Source organism: Lepidochelys kempii, chromosome 1 (genome assembly GCF_965140285.1).
Source record: "Lepidochelys kempii isolate rLepKem1 chromosome 1, rLepKem1.hap1, whole genome shotgun sequence".
NCBI classification, from domain to species: Eukaryota; Metazoa; Chordata; order Testudines; family Cheloniidae; genus Lepidochelys; species Lepidochelys kempii.
The window spans coordinates 241,165,369-241,182,134 of NC_136380.1; the positions used below are offsets into that span (position 1 = coordinate 241,165,369).

Below are 16,766 nucleotides of genomic sequence, written 5' to 3' on the forward strand. Positions count from 1 at the left end.
GTTTTCATTTTGAAAACATTTGGAATTCCAGTTTGAAATGAAATGTTTGTTTTGCAATTAATATTTCATGACTCAGTAGTAGTAGTGCATGTAAAACAAAATTTCAAATATTTTCGAAAACAAAAGCTTTTGTAAAATAAAAAATTTCAAAACACATTGTTACTGACATCTCCAAGATTTTGCAAAATATTTCCATGCCAACAGAACTGCATTTGCTAAAGGAAAACGGTTCGGTAGAAAATCTTCCAACCAGCCGTAGTACTGGAGCAAACAACAGGAGTCACAAGTATGGCACCGGAACTGGTTCAAGCAGTAATTGGCAGTTGAACCACTAAAGTTACAGTGACCAGGACATAATTAACTTCAGTAACCTTTTGGTACGATCCCTTCCATAAACTAGCACTGCGGCACTAAACTCTCTGAAGAAGGATTGTTCGTTTTAAAAAAAATAAATACCCTGTTTTGAAAGAGCTTAAATAAAAGACGTAAAGGGTTAACATCCTTTTAAACTTAGCAGGGAGGAAACTTAAACATACCGTATTACAGTCACAAAAAGCAGTTATACTTTAACAAAAATAAAAGCAGGAATGCAACAAAAAGTGTAGTTAAAATGGTAAGGCACAAAGCGTTTATTCAAGTCAAAAAAGAATCCTTCAGAAAGTGGAAATCCCACCCAATGAAGCCAATACTAGGAACGAAACTGTATTAGGTAAAATGTAATATAGGAATTAAGCGTGCTAAGAAGTTTAGAACAAAGGCAGAGATATTAAAAGATATATTCTTTAAGTATATCAGAAGTAGGAACCCTGCAAGGGAGATTGTGGGTTTTCTAGACTATCAGGTAGTAAAAGGAGCAAATGAGGAGGATAAAGTAGATACAGAGAATTTAAACAAATTCTCTGCTTCAGTTTTTGCCAGAGGATGTTGGCGAGACACCTGTAAAAAGAGTACCTCTTGAGTAGGTACCATAGCAATGAGGTCCTGTAAGACTGCAGTGTTTAAAATAGTGTTCAAACAAATTAATTTAAATTGCAAACGGACTGGCCCTGATAGTATTCATCCAAGCGTTCCAAAGGAATTTAAGAAGGAAGTAGCAGATTACATATTTTGTTGGCAGCTCTATCACTAACATTAAATTTAATAATTTTATTAAGATGATGTTAAAATAAAAAGAAAACGGTACAGAGTTTAAGCATAGAAATTTCTGGTCATCAGGGAATAAGGTACAGATTATCAAGGGGTGCGAAGTTCGGTTGAGGAACGGGTGGCGTAAGGAATACCTAATCTGCAATCTCCCCGCTTGGGGGAAAAGGTTAACGGGTCAAAGTACAGACATTGAGATATGGGAGTATGTTGTTCATATAATGGCTATGTTCAGGTGCGGAGTATAATGAGTGGATACGAGGATGAGGATGGATTTACCCTCATTTGGTGAGATTTAATGTTCAGTGAGTTTATGGTTCCAGTTCATATGGTCCAATGGAAAAAGTCTCTTGGTCCCTTTCTCATAATTGATGCACGATGTTGTACCAGCTCACACCTCCTGGTACTGTCGGTGGCTGGTGATGTGTTTGATGTAGATGTCCCTGGACCATCGGATGGTGTCCGAGACCATGAGGCTCCGCATGAGCTGTGCGTAGAGTCAGCCGATCCCACAGGTCCGCAGCACACGCTCGTTGCAGGGCACCCAGGTGCCCAGGGCTCTGACAAATAAGGCATCCATCTGCACCTCGTAGCCGTTTGCTCTCAGGGTGTCGGCCAAGGGGGGGTATTTTTCCAGCTTACGAGCTCGGGCTTCGCAGAAGGCCGGGGTCCTGTTCTCAAAGGAGACCGTGACAACGACAAGGATGATCTTTTTCTGGGCCTCGTCAGTGACTACCATGTCAGGTCGCAACTGGCTGTCAGTACCGGAGATGGCGCAGTTCACAGCGACCTCCCCCAGGCGCGGTGTGATGGCTTTCACCAGGCGGTTCTGGATGGCATTGTGGCACAACTGCCAGGCTCTGGAGTGGGGCTTGCAGCTGCACAGGACATGGGGCAGGGTCTCGTTGGAGTAGCCACACTTCCTGCAACGCTTGTCTCGGTTCCCGTGGCAGACGGCTCCATTGAGCGGGACGCAATTGAGCTGGGCACGGTGGATGAACCGCCAGTAGACGAAACGGGGGAAGCCGCCCCCGGCGAGGAAGTGGTTGCTGGCATTCCACTTGCTGGTCAGTTTGAAGGCTTTACCCTGGTGCAGTTTACGCTTCAGGGTTTCCATGTACAGTGAGCGGATGGCTGCCTTCAGGGTCCTCTCCAGCATGCCCCTGGCGCTTGGGGTGATGATGGTGTTGTCGTCGGACCTGATCGGCTGCAGGGTAGGCACTTTTGTGGCTTTTTTTAAAAAAGGTAATGGAGTGAGCCTGGGAATTACAGACCAGTGAACCTTCCTTCAGTAAGTACCAGGTAAAATAGCTCAAATATGTAGTTATAAAATACCCAGATGAACATGATACCAGAGGCACAAACCAGCATGGCTTCTACAGAGGAAAATAACTCCTCCAATCTATTAGAATTCTTTGAGGGGATCAAGATAAAGAAGAATTGGTAGATAAAATTAATTTGAATTTTCAAAAAACCTTTGGTAAAAATCCATCACCACAGGTTATTAAGGAAACTAGTCATTCGGGTGAGAGGTAAACATCTGTCAGTAGATTAGGGCTAATTAAGAGAAAATAAAGAGCAGGAACAAATGGCCAGTTTTCAACGGGGTTAATAGGGAACCCTAAGAACGGATACTTGGATCAGCGTTTAATATATTTTATGATTTGGAAAGGGGTATAAAAAGTGAGGTGGCAAAATATGATGGTGACACTATTTAGGTCAGTCAAAACACAGAGAGGATAGTGAAGAATTTCAGAAAGACCTACAAAGCCAGGCAATTGGGCAACACATACCCAGACACTCCTGCCAAGCCTCACCCTGTACCCCTAGTCCTCCATGCCCGAACCCCACCCCACTGAACCTCAACCCCTGCACCCAGAGCCCCGCTGCCTCCAGATCCCCACCCCTGCACCCAGACTACCCCCAGCTGAGCTCCCTGCACTCAAACCCCCACCCTGATGAGTCCCACCCCACTGCACCACTGAGCCCCCACATCCAGACCCTCATACCTCTGACCCCCAACTAGCTGCACCCAAACCCCCACCCCACTAAGCTCCACTCCCCAGCACCCAGACCCCACTGCTGAGACCCCCAGGTCCCTCTGCTGAGCCCCAACAACCTTCATCTGGAATCTCCTGCAGTGTCCCATTGCCCCTGCACCTGGAACCCCCCACAACGAACCTCTGTGCATCCAGATCCCCCCCACACCTAGACCCCCCCCACCCCACTGAGCTGCCTGCACCCAGACTGTCCCACACAAAATCCTCTCACCCCACACCTAGATCCCCCCAAACTGAGCCCCTCTTGGATCCTGCTTGGTTGAGAATGCCTGCACCACACCTGGTGTGCCTGGTACAGAGGGACAGGGCCCCAGGGTGTTTCTGGGGCAGACCCAGGCCTTGGGCTGTGTCAGGGTCGGGTGCAGCCTCACCACTCAGTTCGTGTCCCCGGGGGTGGGGAGACTGCAGGGAGATCTCCCACCTTTGTACAGCCAGTGACCTGTGCTCCCTACTGCCATGCTGGAGCCTCTGCATTTATTTATTGACAAATAAAACTTGCAGACTTTTAAAATATTGTGTGCAGAATTTTTAATTTTTGGCACAGAATGCCCTCAGGAGTAAACAAAAATTACTACATGACCCCAGGAAGGTGGACTGAAGCCTGAGCCTGCCCAAGCCCCACTGCCCCAGGTGGGGGGGGCCTGTAACCTGAGCCCCGCCACCGAGGGCTGAAGCCCTCAGGCTTTGGCCCGGGGCAGTGGGGCTCGGTCTTTGGCTTCAGTCCTGGGTCCCAGCAAGTCTAACGCCAGCTCTGGTGACCCCATTAAAATGAGGTTGTGGCCCACTTTGGGGTCATGACCCACAGTTTGAGAACCACTGCTGTATTTGATTCTGGTCAATCCAGCTGAAAAAAAGGAAACAGCATAAACAGAAAAGGGCAACAACAAAATATTACAGACTTGGAAAGACTTCTCTATGCAGTGTTAGCTAAAAAATTAGAATTACAAGTAAATTTAGACTATCTGAACCCTAATTATCTAAAACCTGGATTCCTGAAATCCAGAAATTCTCCTGAAATCAGAATTTCAATTATTTTAAAAGATTTGGATCGGTAGAAAGGAGATAAATAAGAGATAACATAAATGTATATAAAATGTATGTACAGAGAAAGTCAGCTGAGTGCACCTATTTCCATTTTTCATAATATAAGTATGAGAAGTTTCCCAATAAAACAAAAGACAATAGATTTCAAAGTGATCACAGGAAATATTTTTTTTACATAAGTACTCCACATAGGAAGGAACAATCAGTTGCACACAAAATGAGAAACGACTGCCTAGGAAGGAGTACTGCAGAAAGGGATCTGCGGGTCATAATGGATCACAAACTAACTATGAGTCAACAGTATAACACTGTTGCAAAAAAAGCAATCATCATTGTGGGATGTATTGGTGTTGTAAGCAAGACACGAGAAGTAATTCTTCCACTCTACTCTGCGCTGATTAGGCCTCAGCTGGAGTACTGGGTCCAGTTCTGGGTGCCACATTTCAGGAAAGATGTGGACAAATTGGAGAAAGTCCAGAGAAGAGCAACAAAAATGATTAAAGGTCTAGAAAACATGACCTATGAGGGAAGATAGAAAAAAGTGGGTTTGTTTAGTCTGGAGAAGAGAAGACTAAGGGGGGACATGATAACAGTTTTCAAGTACATAAAATATTGTTACAAGGAAGACAGAGAAAAATTATTCTTCTTAACCTCTGAGGATAGGACAAGAAGCAATGGGCTTAAATTGCAGCAAGGGAGGTTTAGGTTGGACATTAGGAAAAACTTCCTAACTATCAAGGTAGTTAAGCACTGGAATAAATTGCCCAGGAAGGTTGTGGAATCTCCATCATTGGAGATCTTTAAGAGCAGGTTAGACAAGCACTTGTTAGGGATGGTCTTCTAGATAATACTTAGTCCTGCTGTGAATGCAGGGGACTGGACTAGATGACCTCTCAAAGTCCCTTCCAGTCCTATGTTTCTATGATTCTGATAATACATTTTAACTTCTTAAACTCTCCTCTGCAAAATCTTATTTAGGCAAAAATCTAACAGGATTAAAAATGGATTAGCCAGCTAGATAGAAGCAACCTGACATCATCATCCCAACGAGAACTGAAAGAAGATCATCCTGGTGGTCATCAGAGTGCCTTTCGAGAACAGGACCCCAGCCTTTCGTGACTCCCGAGCTCGAAAGGTGGAGAAATACACCACTCTGGCCGACACCTTGAGAGCTAAGAGTTTACCAGGTTCAGACACATGCGCTGATCATCGGAGCCCTGGGTGCATGGGACCCCAGTAACGAGTGAGTGTTGAGAGAATGCGGAATTGGTCAGTGCTACACTTGGCTGATGTGGCAACTCATGGTGTCAGACGCCATCAGGTGGTTGAGGGACCTCTACATAGAACACATCACCAAACATCGGCAATATCAGGAGGGATGAGCTAGAGTGCCAATGAGAGGCACGGTGGGGAAAGTAACTGAAATACTTTCCTCATGGATTGTATTTTCCAAATGGACAATCTACCCTAAATGCTCAATTACTGAGGGACAAGCTACACTCATTCCTGTATTTGTTTTCTACAACCAACTCTCTGTATAACTTTTCATGAGTGATGTACCCAAGTATTCAGATTCTAATATCTGAACTGTATTGTTTAAATTTATTCATCTAAATTTGGGTTATTGCTGATTATGCACTATGTGTATCTTATGACTTTTTAAAACAAACTATACCCAGATGTATAGATACTCTTTTCTTAATCTGTGTAACATATACATTATTTTAACATTAGCTTTAATAAAATTTTTAAATCTGCAGTTTCAATAACTAGGATGATGAGTACTAACTGCTTGGGACTGGGAAGAGACACTTCTCTGCTTAGGGCGTGCCTAAATTAATTTGGATTAAGGTTGGGTGCAAATTTAAACTAAAACAGCTAACCCTGAATAACTCCATGTGTAGACAAGCAACGTTTGCTCTAAATGTTCTTTGTTCTGAGAGGGCAACAAACTCCACTCAGCGCTACATTTTTTCCCTCGCACTTTTTTCTTTTTTTAAAGTCTTCCTACATCATACAGCATTGAAAAGTGTGAAGTATTTTTTAAAGTGACAGATCAGCGATACATAGACATACGGGACACATAGGCAGACGTGCCCGTGGTTTGAGTACATGTCAACGTTTAAGAATTTTGGAGTTAAAAACCATAGAAAGAAGTCCCTGCCTTCCCTCCCATGAGCCTCTACACCCACCCCCTCCCAGGAGCCTCAGCCCTTGAGGAGGCTCCCCTACTGTTCCCTGCCAGGAGCCTCTCTCTGCTAGCTTGATGCTTCCTTGGGGGAAGGGATTTAAGGGTCTTCCCCTCTCTGCCTCATAGTGAGCCCTGTTCCTACCCCCCAACCCCAGAGTGGCGGGGAGGGACTTGCCATCGCAGCCGAGAGCAGGAGCCCACAGGCCAGGCTCCCCTTTCCCCCTGCCAGACCGGAGGCTCATTTTAGCACTGCCAGCCCTGGGATACTACTGCCAGCACCAGGAACCAGCTTCTCTGCAGCTGGCTCCATGTGTCCTGGGACAGGGCCACGAACAGCCTCCCTAACCTCCCACACTACCTAAACGGCGTCCCTGGCCCCTCCCACCCCTCCACTGGCTCGAGGCTTCCCACAGTGCCAAGAGGAGCTGCCACAGGTTCTGACAGGAGGGCCTGGCAGGTAGAGCAGGACCCAGGTGCTGGCCATGCTCCCTCCGGAGCCCCTGCCTCCTCCTGCTCTTCTCTCTCCTCTCTGCTGGCTCAAGGCTTCCTGCTGGCCCTTGGCCACCAGAAGAGCTTCTGTTGATTCCAGCAGGTTCAGGGCCTGGGTGCCGGCCATGCTCCCAACCACGTGTGCATGCAGCTTAAAAGGAACATTGTAGACAAGACTTTACTCAATGGAAAGGCTGTCAGGCTTCTCTTCTCACTGTATAACAAGAGAGGAAAAGCAACTCCCATCAAAAATTCACCATGGTTCACAGCCAGCTGGCCCCTCCCCATCACAAAATCCCCAGAGTACTGCCGTACATGCATCAGAAAGACTCCAGTATTTCTGATGTTTGCCTAACTCTTTCCCACTCTCCATTAAGTCCTGAAACACTGGTTCGTTATAGTCTACACGATAACTATGTTGCTCAGGAGTGTGAAAAACCCACACCCTTGAGAGATGTAGTTATACTGACCTAACCTCCCATGTAGACAGCGCTATGTCGATGGGAGAGCATCTCCCGCTGACATAGTTAACAACTCTCGGCAAGGAGGACTAACTACACTGATGAAAGAAGTTCTCCCATTGGCGTAGTAGCACCTTCACTAAAGCACTATGGTGGCGCAGCTGTGCTGGTGCATCTATGTCATTGTATACGAAGACAAGCCCTTAGTCTACCTCCGCTAAGAAAATATGTGTCAGAAGAGTGCTGATTTCTCTCCTTTGTCAATCAGCTCTGGCATTGTTCAGCAGGATGGGATGGGTGCGTTACTGGTTCATAGTGCAGGCCATCCGTTGCTCTTCCAAAAGGTCTTCTAAAATCACAGTATTAGAGACACAAAGAGTGCATTAGATCCCAAATTCTAGTCAATTTTCCTGCCATTCCAGGAACGTTCTCTACCATCTATGTTTTTCTAATGCTTTGTCAGGTCTAGATTTAAAGTGTCCCAAGAGGGAGGCTTCTTCCATTTCACATGGGAGACCATCTCACCATCTCTACTACATCTGTCAGAAAGCTCTTCTCAGTATTCAGAATCAACTCACTCTTCCTTCATTTCATTCCATTACTGGTATGTCCAATTTCTTTACTTTCTTTGGTGCCTACATGTCCTCTGGCATAATCAATACATAGCCACCCTGTACGTGTTTAAGTCTTTCAATTTTTCCTCATAAATTCAGTCTACTGATCTTTTCTCGTTCTATAAATTCCTCCCCATTTTTGAATCTTTTTGGTATTCAGGTGCTCAGAAATGAACACAGTAATTCAGGTACAGATACACAAAAGCCACAGAGGGAAGGGCTATTATCTTCCCTGCTGCATGATGTCTTCTGTAAATGCAATCCAAAACTTCACTGGCTTTTTTGGGGCTTTCATGTTTTGAACACTCATGTGTAACTCTCGCCTTTAGGTCTCCCTCAGCAACATTCAGTACTGCTAACCCAGAATATTCAAAAATTATGAGTGAGGCCCCCAAAAAATCATGGGATTGGCTTTAAAAAAAATCACATTTTTCAAAATAATGCGTTCTTTCTATTGCCTTCTGATTTACAAATGTATAGGGTACACTTAGATCATATTTTCAAATGATCTCTAGGAGCTGGGATTTTAAATAAAACATCAACTACTGAGAGACTTGGGATAAAAACGTTACAAGATTTAGCAATACCAATTGCCAAGTTTCACCTTTTTATTGAATATCTGTGTTTTAGATTGTTGATCCCTAGATATGATAGTCTGCATTTTCTAAAGTGAATTTTTTATCAAAATTTCTCATCTCTATCTAGGTTCTTCCTCTATTGCTCACTTGCACGGCTGGCATCTGCAATTCCTCTCAATTAATATTACCTATGAATTTCATTAATATATTGCTTATTCCTTCTTCCAGATCATTAGTGAAGTTACGACAAGAACTAACCCAGATCCCTGTGGTATTCTACTAGACAGCCCCCTGCACAGCACACTGCTGTTTATGATTACCCTTTGTTGAAAGTGTTTCAGCCAGTTTAATTCACATATCCATTTCAATTAATTATAAACAATATTCATGAGACATATCAAATGTTTTACTAAAAATCAAACATGCCACAGTAATGAAGTATTACACTTAATCTGTCCTGAATGATTGAATTTTTAATAGAACATTGGATGAGAGCTGCTTCATTTGATTTTGAAACAGCAATATGAAATTAAAGAAAAAAATCAAACTAGTTTCTTGGCTAGAGAGACTTTTAAATCTACTGTATCTAAATGACATTAATCCGCATTCTTTATTTGGTATTAAGCTACGTGTTGTATCACCTTGCTTTTGAGTGTGGAGGAAGTGTAGTCTAGTGATTAGCACAGGAGACTGGGAGGAGAGAAGGCTCACAGGATCTATTCCTGACTCTGCTCCTTACTTCCTGAATGACCCTGGAGAAGTCTTTTAACCTCTACGTTCCCCAATTTTACCCTCTGAAAATGGGGCACCTTAAGCCTTGTCTGGACTTTAAAGACCTACTATGCGGCAGGACTTAAATACAACCTGGTAGTGCACTACATGGTTAGCACTATGTGGTATTCGGCAGAACAGATGAGAATGAGCTGGGTTTTAACAATATTTTACTGTGCTACAGGCTTGCAAAATCCACAGCTGTAGAACAATTCAGGAATGCTTTTAAACACAATCCAGTCTCACTTGTGCTGCAAGATCAACCTATGTTCTAAATGGGCATGGCACTACCATGCTGTAACCAAGTCCTGTGAGAGAACGTTAGTGATCCATGCATGCACAGCACTACAGTGGAACCCTCTTTGACTTCGTCAGCTCTTACCATTATTCTTCAAATTTCCACCTCCAAACCGACAGAGCAGTCATTATAAATGGAGTTACTCAAGCAATAGGGGCTCTATCTGGCAAAAGATTATTTCCCTGCCCCCTTTCATCCCAAGATTAGCAAATGGACTTCTATTCCAGGGAGAACTGGAAACTGTTGGATAGGGGGGTCCCTCAGGCTGGCCAAAGTTATGCTCTACTGCGGCCACAATATCACTGGAGATTAGTGAATCGCTATTACTCCTCTGTATGGGATAGTGGCAAATGCTACTCCCCTTCCTCTTCTGTTCAGCCCATTGGAACAGAACATTCAACATTTTGGGTGTATCTTCATTGCAGAGTTCGCCTTGGTGATAGTTTACTGTATCCTCACTCGTGCCATACTTCCCATATGTGTCACTAGGACTTCTGGGAGCACATCCCATGGTTCTTTGTGCTCTGGTAAGCTGAGGCCCTCTATGACAGTGGTTCTCAACCAGGGGTACGCGTTCCCTTAGGAGTATGTAGAGGTCTTCCAGGGGGTCTCATCTAGACATTTGTCTCGTTTTACAACAGGCTACATAAAAAGCACTAGCAAAGTCAGTACAAACTTATATTTCATACAGACAATGACTTGTTTATACTCCTCTATATACTATACACTGAAATGTAAGTACAATATTTATATTCCAATTGATTTGATAATGATATGGTAAAAATGAGAAAGTAAGCAATTTTTCAGTGACACTTTTGTATTTTTGTCTGATTTTGTAAGCAAGTAGTTTTTAAGTGAGGTGAAACTTGGGGGTACTCAAAACAAATCAGACTCCAGAAAGGGGTACGGTAGTCTGGAAAGGTTGAGAGCCACTGTTCTATGATTACTAGTGGCACCTTAGAGACTAACCAATTTATTTGAGCATAAGCTTTCCTGAGCTACAGCTCACTTCATCGGATGCAACCGATGAAGTGAGATGTAGCTCACGAAAGCTTATGCTCAGATAAATTGGTTAGTCTCTAAGGTGCCACTAGTACTCCTTTTCTTTTTGCTAATACAGACTAACACGGCTGCTACTCTGAAACTTGCTCTATGATTCTTTCCCAGTGAATTGTGGGAGAACTTATCTGTTCTTCTGGGCACACCAGAGAAACTGTGGGAAGGGACTGGAGAGGACTATCAGCATTCGAGTGGTTTAACACCTGTTCTCATTGCAAAGTGGAGAGATTACTAGCCCGAGTGAAAGCAGCACCCAGACTTTAGCCTCAGAAAAGCCAGCTACCCCAGGCTGAAAGCACCGCTAAATTTGGGTCAGAGGTTTTGTGTGTCAGGATGGGAGGAGGATTGGGACAACACGCAAGCGAGCCTGGGTTAAACCATGCCCCTAAGTGATACCCCTAAAGACATACCCCTAAGTGATAGTTGGCAATTGGTGCAGTCTAAGAGTATCAGAACAATTAAATCCGTTTATAGTGAGTGTCTAGAGAAGTGAAGAAAGTCCATAAAAATGGACTGACTTTCACTCCACTTCACTAAAAGTAGGTTTCGCTGTACACAAGGCAAGTTACTAATATCGTGGATATGGCAAAAGTGACAAGGGACCGAATTCTGCTGAGAGCCCTAAAACATGGTTCATGTCCGTCCCCCCCTTCTCTTCTTGTAGCGATTGTGATAATGCTTACCTGCTGCTAATAAACTCAAGCCATTTCCATGTAACTATGGAAGATACACATGAAAAAGAAACTGACTCCGAACTTTTATTTTTGATGAAGTAAATTTAGACACTAGACATAGCCCTTGGATTCCCATCAAGCTGTCATTATGGCCCTCACCATCGCATGACTTGGGCACCCTAATGTATTGCATTAATTATTCTTGTACAAAAGGTGCTCATGCCACTGTGGGCTGGGGATGAGATTTCAGGCCCCCTTACAAGGCTTCTGTCAGCTGCCTATTGGAATGACCTTCTGTTAAAACAGCAGCTTGAGAATACCCAAATTAAGTTCTCTGCTCCACGGTCCCCTCCACAAACAAAACAGGACAGCTATTCACGTCCAGTAATACACCCTAAAATTTCCTATTGCCCACCTTTAATGACTGCTCTGGTCATTCTGATAAGCAGACTACCACGGGTCTCCTCTGGATAGCCCACTGGACTAGCATGCTACAGAATGATTTGTTCGTAATCAGATTGCTACAGCTTTCCACAACTACTGCACAGTAAATCAAACACTGTTTCGCTGTGCAGATTGTGCCTCTGGAAGCCTTCCATGCCTGCTTCTGAAATGCCTGTGCATTGCTGGCTGGGTTCAAGTCAACAACTCTGTCCTATAACCCCAATGCGGGGGGGAGGGAGATGAGGGTCCTCTGGGCCCAATATCAATCCTATGCGAGGAGACTGTATAAATAGCTGGCGCGCACACTCTAGAGAAGCAGCGGGGGAGGGAGGGGGGAGGGAGGGGAATCTGAAGTGTTGGGCCCCAGCTGTGAACTCCTCTTGTTTTTGTTTTAGGGTAATTAATGTTCCGTTGAATAGAGCCAGGCTATGGGCTCCTGTTTCTGTAGCTTTCAATTCTGAATCGGCAGCCTTATTGGACTGGGCTAAGAGTGGTGGGGGGAGGTTTGTATTTCCTGCCATCCCGATTAAATGAGGTAATGTGAGACTGCTGGACTCCAAAGCTTGGACCGGAGGCAAGAGAGCAGGCTGGTGGGGCAGGAATTTCCCCGAAGTCCTTGCATACAGTGGGGATCTGTTCCCGAGAGAGACTCCACTTGGAAAAATCCTTCTGAATAAGCTTTCTTTGCCCCTTTGTTTACCGTCCACCAGCTTCTCTCTTATTTTGGGGGGTAGGAGGGACGGTAGGGTTTTTGCTCGCTCTTGTGTGCTGCCAGGAAGGCAGCAGCCCACCTTCCAATCACACCTCCCTCTTCTTTCACCCCCCAACTCCTCCAGCTCCTAAATTAGATACATTCCCCCTGTGCTCCCAGACTCTCCATCTCCTCCTCCCCTGACAGAGCAATCATTTATCAAGTTGTTTCACGCGTTGTCGGGGAGGGGGGCCCCAAGGGATGGGAGTTTGTTTCGTCCCTTTGTTGGAGCTCCACAGGACCGTCCAGCTTAGTCTCCAACCAACTGCTGAGAGTTGCTGGACTCCAGGAGCAAATGTTAAAAGGGCTGCTGCCTTTCATCTACTTGCTGATCCTGCTGCCTTTTTATTTTATTCTGTAGCTTCTGGGAAGTTAAAGAACACACTCACCTCTGTCATTCTCATGGGTGTTTTTGAAGTAGCAGAGGTTTATTATTTTTCCACCAGTGGCTTCTCCTGTCACCCGCCCATTCAGGCTTTGGAAATAGATTCACCTACTGGCCGTTTTCTCCACCCAGACTGTCGGATTATAATAAACCAGATTTGGTTGATGGGAGGTCCTGCTCTTACAACTCATCTTTTCCTTGTGCAGGCTTGAGTGTATGCAAGTTTTCTTTAATCACGAAGGGGAGCGGAAGTTTGTGCGTGTGACTGTGTTAAAATATTATGGTCCCCTTTACAAAGACAGACTGTTGGCAGAGGAACTAAGCAACCATGCTGAAGAGTGAAGAGGAAAGGGTTTCTATTTTGAGAGTTAAAACGATCTTGTGCTTCACACATGCAGGACTGGGAATCAGAAGATCTGCACTATATTCTAAGCTTTTCCCAAGGTCACACAGGAAGTCTGTGGAAGGTCACTTAACCTCTGCCTACCTCAGTTCCCCATCTGTAAAATGAGAATAACTACCCACCTAGCAGAGATGTTGTACTGCTATATTCATTAATGTCTGTAAAGCTCTGTAAGACTCTTGGATGGAAGACACTAGAAATACAAAGTGTGTTAAAATCAGAGGTGGCCACATACAACCTGCAGTCCTAAAATGCAGTCCATGGTCATGCCCATTTTTTTAACAACTGAATAAGAACAAAGATAATCAGTTGCTTTGTGACTCTCCCCAAACATGCAGTTTCTCTGTTTGTCAACATGTATAGAATTATAATACTAGCAACCATTAGGGCTGCCTGCATTTATTTTTTAATAAACTATACAAAAATTAGTTACAGCTTTCTGGTTTCTAGCAAGTTGCTGATCTTGCTCTCTGTGTCTGAATTTAGGTATCCCCCAATTTTAATTAAACAGGGACTATGAAATCCAGAAAAAACGCTAAGAAGTCCTTATGGTGGATAGACCATCTCAAAACAGAAGAAAAAAATGCCTAATAATTTAATCACTAAGAATCCATTACAGATTCTGTATGTCCTGCAGGACTGGGGTTTAGAAATGGAACTGGCGTCCATTAATCTCCCTTTGGAGGAGAGCTGGATACATATGCTTCCCAAGTGAGTCAATGCAGTTCAAGAGTCAGCCAAGGGAGTGCTGAAAAACAAGGGTATGTGGTCTTGCCCCGAGGAGCTGAGCAGGTTGTCTCCTAATTGTTCCCAACCTCTACTAGTCTGAAGAGTTTGGGCAGCAGACACTTTTTGAGAATGCCCATTCCCTATAATCTACCTAAGCTGCTGTGTTAAAGTTTGTATTTTGAAGCTATGGAGCTGTAGGAGTGTCATCTATTTCAAGCTATCATAGTATTCTCACACACTCAATCAGTAAAAAATAGGTCCAAGAACATTTTTCCTCTTGTAGGAATCTCTTCTGGACAATAAAGTTGCATATTTTGTAATTTATGTACCTCTTTGTTGGCCAAAAAGTACAGCCAAACATGCACCAGATAAATGGGTAGTTAAAATCCACCACCAATATGATAGTGTGTAGTTCTTCATATTACTTAAAGTGATGCAGGATTTCTCCCCTAGTCTCACTTTCTGCCAATCCTAGCAGTCTAAACAAATATCCACTGTTTTCCCTTTTTTTCATTCCTTGCATCCTTGCCCAAAATAGTTCACCACAATATTTGATCAACTGCAGTTCACTGGGATTTTAAATACTTTTGACTTATTGAATTACCCATCCACCTATTCTTCCTTCAGACTCCTAAACAGATTATTACATACCAAAAAAAAAACCACAACCCTATGTTAAAAGAAAATGCTATTTAAGTAACAAGTAAAGACAAGTGCTTGAAAAAGGAAATGTCAGATTTAAGTCTGCCTGTGCAACCTTAATTCTGCCCTGCTGTGCATATGCATTCGATAAAGTCTTTAGCTGCATGGTCACATACTTTTTCATAGGACCTCATTCAGTGCACAGGACAGACAGTGGTTATTGAATAAGGCAGCTGTTCAATATTTATTTTTATCCTCCTCCATCAGTGTGTCCCCATGCCTTATTTACTGCATGTCATACAAACCCTGCTACTGGATGTAAAATTAATTGCCTCACAGGCTTTTCTATGGTGCTCGTAACTGTAGTATCTGAAACAAATATTAATTAATCCATCTCAACACCTCTGTGTGATGGTAATAATAATACTCTATTTTATAGATGGGGACCTGAGGCATAGGGAGATTAAGGCCAACATTGGCAAACATGTCCAATATAGCTGATTGCACCCCAATTTGAGACACCTGATTTTTCAGAATGCTTGGCATTTTTCCAACACTTTATATGTTCAAAACATTATAAAAAGAAAAGGAGGATTTGTGGCACCTTAGAGACTAACAAATTTAGTCTCTAAGGTGCCACAAGTCCTCCTTTTCTTTTTATGGATACAGACTAACACGGCTGCTACTCTGAAACAAAACACTGTAGACATCACTCAATCAATCAATCCTCACATCACCCCAGGGTGGCAGGTGGGTAAGTATCATAATCTCTATTTTAAAGATGGGGAAACAGAAAAGGATAAAATGACTTGCTCAAGGCCATACAGTGAATCAGTGGCAGAGACTGAATTAGCACTCAAGACCTCATGACCCTCAAAACCTCAATGCTCATTCCTCCAGACTACAATTTCTTAGTGCCAAAGTTGCATCTTTAGCTCCCACTGATTCCAGTTACAGTTGTGAGTTTTCAGCATTTCTGAAAACGTGTGTCAGGTTGGGAAGCCAGAAAGTAAGGAACACACAGTTAATGGATACTTGGGAAATTTTTGATTTAAGTGACTTGCCCAGGTTCATATCAGAAGTTCTCCTGGATGACATTCACCTGACAACCAAAAAAAGACCAATCTTGCTCTTCCAGCAGTCCCTTTGCCCCGTTTTCAACACATCTTCCAAATTCTACAGCAATGAGGCAGGAATCCTCAGAGGTGAAAGTGGGCCGGTACGGCGTACCGGTAAGAAGTGGCCGCTGATACTGGCCCATACACAGACAATGTTAAAGTGCTGCTACTGTGACAGCGGCCGGAGCCCTGGGCCCTTTAAATCGCTGCTGGAGCCCCAGGTGGCACAGGCTGGGCAGTGTGGAAGGGCTGGCTGGGGAAGGCCCCACCCCTTTTGCCCAAGGCCCCACCCCTTCTGGGGGCCCCAAGGTGGGCCCCCGTACCGGTAAGTCTTTTATATTACTTTCACCCCCGGGAATCCTACAAGCAATTGCCTCATTCTCTACATAATCCTGATTCATTCCCTGAGCACCATCTGTTCTCTGTACTGAATGAGGAAGGGTCCTCCAAAAAAAGAAAAAAAAAGTATGTGATCCTGTAATTAAAGACTTATACTGTGTATGCACAAGGGAGCAGAATTTAAGTTGCACAGGCAACCATAAATCTAATACTTCTGGCCCTGCCCTGGAGCCCACACCCCCAGCCCAGCCATACTCCCTCCCACAGCCCAACCCCCTGCCCCAGCCCAGAGCTACCTCCCACACTCCAAACCCCTTGGCTCCACCCCCCCAGCCAGAGCCCCCTCCTGCACCCTGAACCCCTCATTTCTGGCCCCACCCCGGAGCATGCACCCCCAGCTGGAGCCCTCACTCCCTCCCACACCCCAACTCCCTGCCCCAACCCAGTGAAAATGAGCGAGTGAGGGTAGGGGAGAGCGAGCGATATAGGGAGGTGGGATGGAGTGAGCAGGGGTCAGGGCCTCGGAGAAGGGGCAGGACAGGAGCAGGGGAAAGGGATGGGGCAAAGGTGTGC

The 16,766-nt window shown here is 44.5% G+C and overlaps 2 protein-coding genes across 4 annotated transcripts in view; one reads left to right on the forward strand and one right to left on the reverse strand.

Moving 5' to 3' along the window:
- Positions 1 to 16,766, forward strand: part of BID (BH3 interacting domain death agonist) — a 536,402-nt gene that overhangs the window by 286,306 nt on the left and 233,330 nt on the right. The gene's annotated exons all lie outside the window — the stretch shown is intronic.
- The window catches only part of CECR2 (CECR2 histone acetyl-lysine reader), a 140,074-nt gene that overhangs the window by 96,375 nt on the left and 26,933 nt on the right, over positions 1 to 16,766 (reverse strand). The window lies entirely within an intron of this gene.